Here is a 10,975-nt window from a genome sequence, read left to right as displayed (position 1 = left end):
CTTTTCCTTCTTTTTGTTGTCATGGGTCCTGCTTTAAGATAGGGAATTACAACAACAACAATAATAAACCTCTTTCTATGTACCAGCCCTTTTCTAAGTGCTTTATTTATATTTGCTTCCTTAATTCTCATAACAGTTCTATGAGGAAAGCATTAGTAGCATCTGTGTTTTACGAATGATGAAGCTACATAAAAGGAGAAATTAAGTAACCTGCCTAAATTCCCATAGCTTATAAATGGCAGGGTGGGAATATGAATGCTGAAATCTGGCTTCTAAGCACATGCTCTAAGCCACTCCACTTACTGTCTTTTCTATTAGCATAATATGCTCTGCTTTATATTACCACATATTATGATTTTTTAAGCTCCTAATGCTCCATTGTAACAGACTTTCATAATATCAAGATTCACAGTTCCCAGCTGTGTTCAAATTTGTATCTTCCAGTGTTAGGCAATCTTCTCTTCTTGTCTTGCACAATCTTTCTAATATATATATATATATATATATATATATATATTTTATATATATATTTTATATATATTATATATTATATATATATTTTGATTTATATATATATATAAAATATATATATAATTTATATATATATTTATATATATATATTTATATATATAAAATATATATATATTTATATAAATATATATATAAAGTAGTAGATTTATATATATAAAATAGTAGTAGATTTATATATATAAAATATATATATATATATTTTTTTGATATATATATATTTTTTTTTTATTGATTTTTTACAGAGAGGAAGGGAGAGGGATAGAGAGTTAGAAACATCGATGAGAGAGAAACATCAATCAGCTGCCTCCTGCACACCCCCTACTGGGGATGTGCCCACAACCAAGGTACATGCCCTTGACCAGAATCGAACCTGGGACCCTTCAGTCCGCAGGCCGATGCTCTATCCACTGAGCCAAACCAGTTAGGGCCTTTCTACTTTTTTAAAATTATTTTTACTAATAGCCCTGTGCATGAATCCGTGGCCAGTAGCTCTCTGCAGGTCCTGGCTGCTCTGTGCCCACTGCCCAGAGGCTCTCCATAGCCCAGATGCCCATCCACAGCTGGGCGCGGAAGGCTTGTTTTGTCCCCAGGGCGAAGACGCAAGTGTTCCCCCCAAACTCCCGCGGCTCCGTGCCTACTGCCCAGAGGCCCTTCGCTTGCCTCGTCGCCATGGCGACAAAGCAAGCATTCCACCAGGCCGCTCACGCTGCTCGCTCTTAGTGGCCGCCCCCCCTGGGACTGGGGGACTCCAGTGGGGCTGAGAGGACTGGACGCCGCCATCTTTTGTGATGGAGTGGCGGTTAATTTGCATATTATCATTTTATTAGATAGGATTATTATTGATTTTAGAATGAGAGGAAGGGAGAGGGAGGAGAAAGAATAAAACATCGATGTGAGAGAGAAACATCAATCTGTTGCCTCCTGTACATGCCCCGACCAGGGATTGAACCTACAAACGGAGTATGTGCCCTGACTGGGAATCGAACCTGTGACCCTTCGGTGCACAGGAGGATGCTCCAAACAACTGAGCCACACCAACAGAGCTCTATTTTTATCTTAATCTCAAGGATAATTTGTTTAGTACATTCCAAGTGATTAATTGGTCACTTGCTTTTGGCACATACTGTGATTATCAATCCCTGGTCAAGAAATATTCACTGAGGACCTACTCTATGCTAGGCAAAGGGCTAGGCATTAAGGTACAGAGCTGCACAAGAATATTTACATGAACAGATCATTCCCAGATAACATGGTAAATGTTCTGAGTGGGGGTCCAATGAAAAAAAAAAGGGCAGGGAGTTTGGAGTGTGGTGTGTTTTGAACAAGGGGAGGAAGTGCTTTGAAAGAAGGCTATTCCAGCCAGTAGACCCAAGATTGTGAGCATGAGAATGGAGGTAACATAGATACTGGAGCAGAAAAATTAATTAAGCAAAAATCTTAAAGTACTGTAAAATATGAGAGATCTAAAAGTGAGGAACTCATGAGCAGGTTGGCAGGAGATCTCAAGTTTCTACTGGTGACATCTCACATGGGCTAAAAGTCTTCTTCACTAGTCCTCTTCATTTTGCACCTTACTTCACTACTTTACTTAAAACTTCTGCTTCTTCTTCATCCTAAAACTTTCTAAACTGAAATAAGTAGCTGGAGTCTCTCTTAAAGTTGGGAGCAAAGGTCTCTCCAGGAGATGGTACACACATGAAAGATTTCTTCTGTCCACTGAGACTGCTTTCAATGTTTAACCGTGTGTTTGTTTACTTCTTTACAGTTCCCCATTCCTCTCTTGAGGCCTTTCCCCGGCTTTGTAGAATCATTTGGGGAGTAGGTATGAGCTGTATTGGAATACTTTTTTTTTTCTTTTAAAGGAATTTACTCTCCTCGGGGAAGGGGGTGGGGTGGGGGAGATGCCCTCACAACATAGAAACAGCCTATCTAGGGATTCTTGGCTAAGATGACTGGTTCACAAAGGAGTCAGTGAAAGACCAAGAAAGAAAGTAAAGAAGAAAAAATTCTGACCTAAGTATGAGTACTACTTTTTTTCCTTCAATAACAAACCTTCTCCTGGTCTCAGTTGATAAGAGTGAAGTGAACCATTTTTTAAAAATGTTTTTATTGATTTGAGAGAGAGAGAGAGAGAGAGAGAGAGAGAGAGAGAGAGAGAGATGGAAACATCGAACAGCTGCCTCCTGCCTGCCCTCTATAGGTGACTGAACCGGAAACCTGCACACTTGCTCTGACAATAGAACCCATGACCTCCTGGTTCATAGGTCAACACTCAACCTTTGAGCCATGCTGGCCAGGTGACCAACATTTTTAAGCTAGTAAGTGTTAGGTCCCTGAGGGAGGAACACATGAGGCCAGACTGGTAAGGGATTATGAATTTATTTGATCATCTGCACACCAGGTGGCTGAGCCTGGATGGCTGCAGCACCCAGTGACAGGAGTCAGTGGCTTTTACTGGTAAAGGACTTTTGGCGGGCTTTTTTTTTCTGGGCGGAGACTTCTTTATGCATACCCAGATGGGAGATAATGGAATGTGGTCACCGCAAGTGAAATGTGGTCCAAGGGAATGTCCATAGTGAAAGGACCTGAAAAGCCAGTTCCCGGGGAAGGAGTAGCAATTCAATTGCTCGGTCAAACCTAACATAAGTACTATAGCTTACACATGGGAAATGATCAACATATATTTGTTGATGATTCTAACAATAGTGAAACCATGATTTATAAAAACTGTTAGGTAAGAACTTGTCTAATCAAGTGAAATCAACAGACATTTCTTGCAAAAGTATTTCAAAGAAAGGACAAGAAAGCTAATGGACACTTATGTTTCTGATATCTAAAAATCTCATCTTTGTCAGACACAAGAGGCATATTATTTGTGGAAGTTAGGGTATTTAAAATCAGTATAAAAAAGAAACTCCAGGAGAAACCAAGATGGCGACATAGGGGGACACCGGAGATTGCTGCCTTGCACAACCACTTCGGAAATGCAGCTGAAGGATGGAGCGGACATCATCCAGAACCACAGGAGGGCTGGATGGGTGGAAGTTCTACAACTAGAAGGAAAGAGAGAAGCGTGCAGAGACTCAGAGGAGGTGCAGTGCGGAGGTAGGGTAAAGAGGTGCAGAGGTGCTTGAGAGGGCTGGCGGCTAAGACACAGTTGTTTTTTTCAGTCTGGAGGGAGTCTCGGGCTCTGAGCTCCAGTTCCGGGCGAGTCTCTGGGGACCGAGACTCATACGGGAGAAACTGGACTGTCTGGCATAGGTCGGAACTCAAGGGCAGCTTTATCTCGGGGTGTTTGCAGCGACTGCCAGGACACTGAGAAGCAGGGACTCTGAGGGCAGGACTGAGAGCAGCCATGACTGCTCACTCCGCCCTGTTGATCCCCTGGGACCCGGCCCTGCCCAGGCCATGCACAGAGGCTTTTGCATATGAAAGTTCTGGCCCTTTCCAATCTGATAATTACCTAACAAACTACAGCTGGCCCAAGGCCCCAGGGCAACTTGTATTGCGTCACAGCCGACTCCTGCTGGATAGCCTCAGGCAGAAGCTAAATTAGCACCTCCTTAGAGATCCAGGAGCCAGTGTGACCCATGGTCAGAGTGGGACCATCCAGATTGCAGCTCCTCGGATCCATAAAGGACACACTCAGGGGGCTGACTCAGTGAGCACCAAAGGCCCACTGAAGCAAGTCTTGCCCCGGAGGGATGTCTCCAGCACAGAAGTTCTCCCACTGCAGACACAGCTGATTCTCACAGCCAATTGGCCTGGTGGTCAATCCCTCCCAGTGTTACCTAAAACAATCAAGGCTTAACTAAACAAGACTGTGCACAAAACCCACAAGGGGTGCACCAAGAGTGTTAACCTCAGGTAATTGGGGAGGCTGAGCCACTGGGCCCTATAGGACACCTAGCACAGAAAGCCACTCTATGGACACAGCGAAGCATAAAAAATGCCGAGACAAAGAAACAGGACACAAATGACAGAAATGGAGAAAAGCAAACTATTGGATATAGAGTTCAAAACTACACTTTTAAGGTTTTTCAAGAATATTCTAGAAACCGCTGATAAACTTAATGAGACCCTCAAGAAATTTAGTGAGACCCTCAATGTTGTGATAAAGGACCAACTAGAAATTAAACATACACTGACTGAAATAAAGAATATTATACAGACTTCCAACAGCAGACTAGAGGATTGCAAGAATCAAGTCAAAGATTTGAAATACGAAGAAGCAAAAACCACGCAACCGGAAAAGCAAAATGAAAAAAGTATCCAAAAATACGAAGGTAGTGTAAGGAGCCTCTGGGACAGCTTCAAGCGTACCAACATCAGAATTATAGGGGTGCCAGAAGAAGTGAGAAAGCAAGATATTGAAAACCTATTTGAAGAAATAATGACAGAAAACTTCCCCCACCTGGTGAGAGAAATAGACTTACAGGTCCAGGAAGCGCAGAGAACCCCAAACAAAAGGAATCCAAAGAGGACCACACCAAGACACATCATAATTAAAATGCCAAGAGCAAAAGACAAAGAGAGAATCTTAAAAGCAGCAAGAGAAAGAAACTCAGTTACCTACAAGGGAGTACCCATACGACTGTCAGCTGATTTCTCAACAGAAACTTTGCAGGCCAGAAGGGAGTGGCAAGAAATATTCAAAGTGATGAATACCAAGAACCTAAAACCAAGATTACTTTATCCAGCAAAGCTATCATTCAGAATTGAAGGTCAGATAAAGAGCTTCACAGATAAGAAAAAGCTAGAGGAGTTCATCACCACTAAACCAGTATTATATGAAATGCTGAAAGGTATCCTTTAAGAAGAGGAAGAAGAAGAAAAAGGTAAAGATACAAATTATGAACAACAAATACACATCCATCAACAAGTAAATCTAAAAATCAAGTGAATAAATAATTTGATGAACACAATGAACTGGTGATTATAATGGAATCAGGGGCATAGAAAGGGAGTGGACTGACTATTTTTGAGGGGGAAAGGGGTGTGGGGGATGCGGTAGAGACTAAACAAAAATTGTGCACCTATGGATGAGGACAGTGGGGCGGGGGGGAGGGTAGAGGGGGGGTGAGAACCGGGTGGAGGGGAGCTATGGGGGGAAAAAAGAGGAACAACTGTAATAATCTGAACAATAAAGATTTAATTTAAAAAATAAAAAATAAATAAAAAAGAAACTCCATCTGGATAGCAGGACTTTTTTTGATTTTTTTATCATATGGAAGGAAAATTGTCAGAGTAAGAAATATTCTTAAAATTTCTTTATATGTCATAAAAATAGAGTGTACATTTTGTTTTAATATTGGTAGAAATTATTATGCCCATCACATTTAAGACCTTGGACTATTGGAAGAACCTGTCAATAGATAGTTAAGCATTCCAAACTTTCTGCCCATAAGATCTAACTATTAAATCCTAAAAGGAATGAGAATTAGGTAGTGAATGCTAATGTGTTCCTGTTTGCCTACAGGTTGCTCTAATCCAGCGATTTTCTCTTTTTTTCCCCATTTTTTTAATTTAATATATTTTTTAAAATATATTTTGTTGATTTTTTACAGAGAGGAAGGGAGAGAGATAGAGAGTTAGAAACATCGATGAGAGAGGAACATCGATCAGCTGCCTCCTGAACATCTCCCACTGGGGATGTGCCCGCAACCCAAGTACATGCCCTTGAATGGAATGGAACCTGGGACCTTTCAGTCCGCAGGCCGACGCTCTATCCACTGAGCCAAACCGGTTTTGGCTAATTTAATCTTTATTGTTGAAAGTATTACATATGTCCCCTTTTCCACCCATTGACCCCCTCCAGCCTGTCCCTTCCCCCCATCCCAGGCCTTCACCGCCCTATTGTCTGTGTCCATGGGTTATGCATATATGCATACAAGTTCTTTGGTTGATCACCACCCACCCACCCACCCTACCCCACCCTCTGGGATTCCACACTCTGTTCCATGCTCCCATGTTTCTGGATTCACTCCATTCATCAGTTTATTTTGTTCATTAGATTCCACATATAAGTGACATCATGTGCTACTTGAGGATAATAAAGGCCTGTAGCAAAGGGAGAGCAGAGGAAATTTAATCCAGCGTGTTCAACCAATGTGCTGCAAGAGGCACAATGGTGTGCCTCAAGATTTTTTAAAACATGCAATACCTAACTATTTAGTCAGGGGAACCTGAGCTCTTTTCCCTTAGATCAGTGGTTCTCAACCTTCCTAATGCCGCTACCCTTTAATACAGTTCCTCATGTTGTGGTGACCCCCAACCATAAAATTATTTTCATTGCTACTTCATAACTGTAATTTTGCTACTGTTATGAATCGTAATGTAAATATCTGATATGCAGGATGTATTTTCATTGTTACAAATTGAACATAATTAAAGCATAGTGATTAATCACAAAAACAATATGTAATTATATATGTATTTTCCGATGGTCTTAGGGAACCCCTGTGAAAGGGTTGTTCGACCCCCAAAGGGGTCGCAACACACAGGTTGAGAACTGCTGCCTTAGATTGTCAAATAAAAAAATGACAACAGCCAACACAATAGCTGTGAATGAATCAAAATCATACCTTTTATTTTTGTCGGACCAGCAAAAAATATATTTTTTGGTGTGCTGCAGAATTTTAGTAATTCATTTATGTGTGCCATGAGACGAAAAAGGTTGAAAATTGCTGCTCTAATCTATGTCACTGTTACTCCTCTCTTTGATATTATATTAGAGATGTGCTTCTTGTTATGACTATTAGCCCATTATTTGTGATATATTTTGCAAGTATTGTCTTCCAGTTTATCTTTTGATTTTGCTTCTGGTGATTTTTGCTACATAAAGTTTTTGTAAAAAATGTAGTCTTTTATTACATTTGGATTTTGAGTTATAGTTCAAAAACCTTCCCCACACCCAGGTTATAAAGAATTCATCGGTGTTTTAGTACTTGTTTGGTTTTGTTCTTTACATTAAGATCTCTGATTCCTTTGGATTCTATTTTTGGGTGTAGAGTGAGGTATAGAGCCAATTTAATCTTTTGACCAATGACTCTATTTTCTGCAACCACACATCTATAAGCTCTCCCTTAGGATGTGTCACTTAGTGAATCACATTAGTTTTTTTGTTTGGTTCCAAAGGATAGTGTTTTCTGAAAATGTATATAGATTCTGAGGGTGTAACTTATCTGGAGCTCTAGTGCCTCATATAAAGAATATTGTATTTACAAAGTACTTTTCTAATTGGCCAGACCTACTAAAGCAAGGGTTGTGGAAAATTTAAATAAGGTGAAAGATATGGTTTCCATGATTAAGGACTTCAACTTGTGGAAGTACATGTGGAGTGATTAGAAAACAATTGAAGGCAGCATAACTACTAGACTTTCCATTTTGTGTTACTCCCTACATACCAGGAAGTATTTCTCTGCACTAGGGCAATCAATCTATGAAGGAGTTGCTTTTGAATTATTCATTTCGTTTTTTTCTTTTTATTAAAATTTATTGGGATGACATTGATTAATAAGATTATATAGGTTTCAAGTGTTCATTTTTATGATACATTTCAACTACAAGTAATGGAGAATTTAACTTACAGAGGCTTAAACATTTTTTCCCCTCTTATATCAAGACAAGAAATCTGGAGGTAGACGGCGGTTACTAGCTTTGGTCCAACAGCGCAACAGTGATAGGTATACCACCTCTATGGAATAGAAAAAGAAAATGAAAGAGGGGGATAAGGACACATATTAATACCTTAATCAATAAAGAAATTTAAAATAAAAAGAAAATAGTTGAAAAAAAAATGAAAGATAAATAATCAAGATATTGTCTGATTCAGTTGCTAAACTTTATATATAAAGAACTCTTCAGATCCCTGGCACAAAATCATAAGAGAAAACATATGTTTATCTCTGATTTTTCTATAGCAGCATTTAACACCAAAAGACAATGGAGTTGTGTCTACAAGTTCTGAGAAAATGTATGACCCAAGAATATTATACTCGGCCAGGTTTAACTCAATTTTAAATGCAGCTAGTAGAAATTCTTAAATATGAAAATACTTAAGGAATATAACACTCATGAGCCATTTTAAAAAAATTTATAGGTGGGTAAATGCAGCTAACAAAAAGATGATTTGGAATAGTGTTAAAAGGACAAAAGGGAGTCTAATGTTAGAAAGAAATGGAGGAATGTACACATTTTTGGAAGGAAAATGTATGTGATCTAAATCTATGGAAAACCAAGCAAGTTATCCTTCAAGTATAAAGGCAAAAGGCAGACATATTAAAGATAAAGAAACTCAATAGGTACAATACCTATGAGTGCTCTTGAAAATGTTACTTGTTGAAAAAATTCAGTGATCCAGGAAATGAATGAAAATCAAAAACTCATGTATGGAGAAAATGTGGTAAAAAGACTGGCAAATTTATATCAATTTAAATATAAAACGAAACCTAAATTGACAGAAATTATTATTATAAAACTATGATTATATAACTATAATTGCATAACTATAAATATATAAATGTACTTAACTATAAATATAACTTTTTAAAAAATAAATCTTTATTGTTCAGATTATTACAGTTGTTCCTCTTTTTTCCCCCCATAGCTCCCCTCCACCCGGTTCCCACTCCACTCCATGCCCTTACCCCCACACTGTCCTCCTCCAAAGGTGTATGATTTTTGTCCAGTCTCTTCCCACACCCCCACACCCCTTTTCCCCCAAGAATTGTCAGTCCACTCCCTTTCTATGTCCCTGATTTTATTATATTCACTAGTTTATTCTGTTCACCAGATTTTTTATTCACTTGATTTTTAGATTCACTTGTTGATAGATATGTATTTGTTGTCACTTTGTTCTTCATAATTTTTATCTTTACCTTTTTCTTTTTCTTCCTCTTCTTAAAGAATACCTTTCAGCATTTCATATAATACTGGTTTAGTGGTGATGAACTCCTTTAGCTTTTTCTTCTCTGTGAAGGTCTTTATCTGACCTTCAATTCTAAATGATAGCTTTGCTGGGTAAAGTAATCTTGGTTGTAGGTTCTTGCTATTCATCACTTTGAATATTTCTTGCCACTCCTTTCTGGCCCAGCATAGTTTCTGTTGAGAAATCCGCTGACAGTCATATGGGTACTCCCTTGTAGGTAAATAACTGTTTTTTCTCTTGCTGCTTTTAAGATTCTCTCTTTGTCTTTTGCTCTTGGCATTTTAATTATGATGTGTCTTGGTGTGGTCCTCTTTGGATTCCTTTTGTTTGGGATTCTCTGTGCTTCCTGGACTTATAAGTCTATTTCTTTCACCAGGGAGGGGAAGTTTTCTGTCATTATTTCTTCAAATAGGTTTTCAATATCTTGCTCTCTCTCTTCTTCTAGCACCCTCATAATTCGGATGTTGGTGTGCTTAAAGCTGTCCCAGAGGCTCCTTACACTATCTTCATATTTTTGGATTCTTTTTTCTTTTCCGGTTGGGTGTTATTTGCTTCTTCGTATTTCAAATCTTTGATATGATTCTTGGGATCCTCTAGTCTGCTGTTGGATCTCTGTATATTATTCTTTATTTCAGTCTGTGTATGCTTAATTTCTAATTGGTCTTTTTTCATATCCTTGAGGGTCTCACTAAATTTCTCAGAGGTTTCCAGAAGATTCTTGAGTAACCTTATAACCGTGGTTTTGAACTCTATATCCAGTAGTTTGCTTTCCTCCATTTCTTTCATTTGTGACATGTGTTTTTGTCTCTGAATTTTGGCTGCTTCTCTGTGTTGATAGAGTGGCTTTGTGTGCTAGGTGTCCTATAGGGCCCAGTGGCTCAGCCTCCCTGATTACATGAGATGGACACTCTTGGTGCACCCCTTTGTGGGCTGTGTGCACAGTCTTGTAGTTAAGCCTTGATTGCTGTTGGTATCACTGGGAGGAATTGACCACCAGGCCAATTGGCTGTGAGGACCAGCTGTGTCTACATGGGAGAACTGCGGTGCTGGAGACACCCTTATGGGACAGGACTTGCTTCAGTGCGGCTTTGGTGCTCACTGAGTCTGCCCCTTGAGTGTGTCTCTTATGGATGTGAAGAGTTTTAATCCCGTATGGTCTCACTCTGATGCCTGGGTACACTGGCTCTTGGATATCCAAGGAGGTGCAAAGTCAGCCACTGCCTGAGGCCACCCAGCAGGAGCTACAGAGACATCTGCAGATTCCTTTTCTTTGTTTGGGGTTTGGAGGTACCCAGATGAGGCCCAGCTGTGAAGCAATGCAGGCTGCTGTCAAGCCTTTTGGAAGCTCTGGTGCTCTCTGACACAGTTGCAGTGTGTTAGGTTTTAGGCAGTGAGCACACAGGCCATTCATATGCAAAAGCTGCTGCGCACAGCTTGGATGGGGTTGTAAATTGGGTGGGGCGGGGGGTCTCAGGGAATCACCAGGGCGGAGCAAACAGCAGTGGCTGCCCGTCA

This window comes from Myotis myotis, unplaced genomic scaffold (genome assembly GCF_014108235.1).
Source record: "Myotis myotis isolate mMyoMyo1 unplaced genomic scaffold, mMyoMyo1.p scaffold_m19_p_5, whole genome shotgun sequence".
NCBI classification, from domain to species: domain Eukaryota; kingdom Metazoa; phylum Chordata; class Mammalia; order Chiroptera; family Vespertilionidae; genus Myotis; species Myotis myotis.
Note: the sequence above shows the minus strand (reverse complement) of the source record.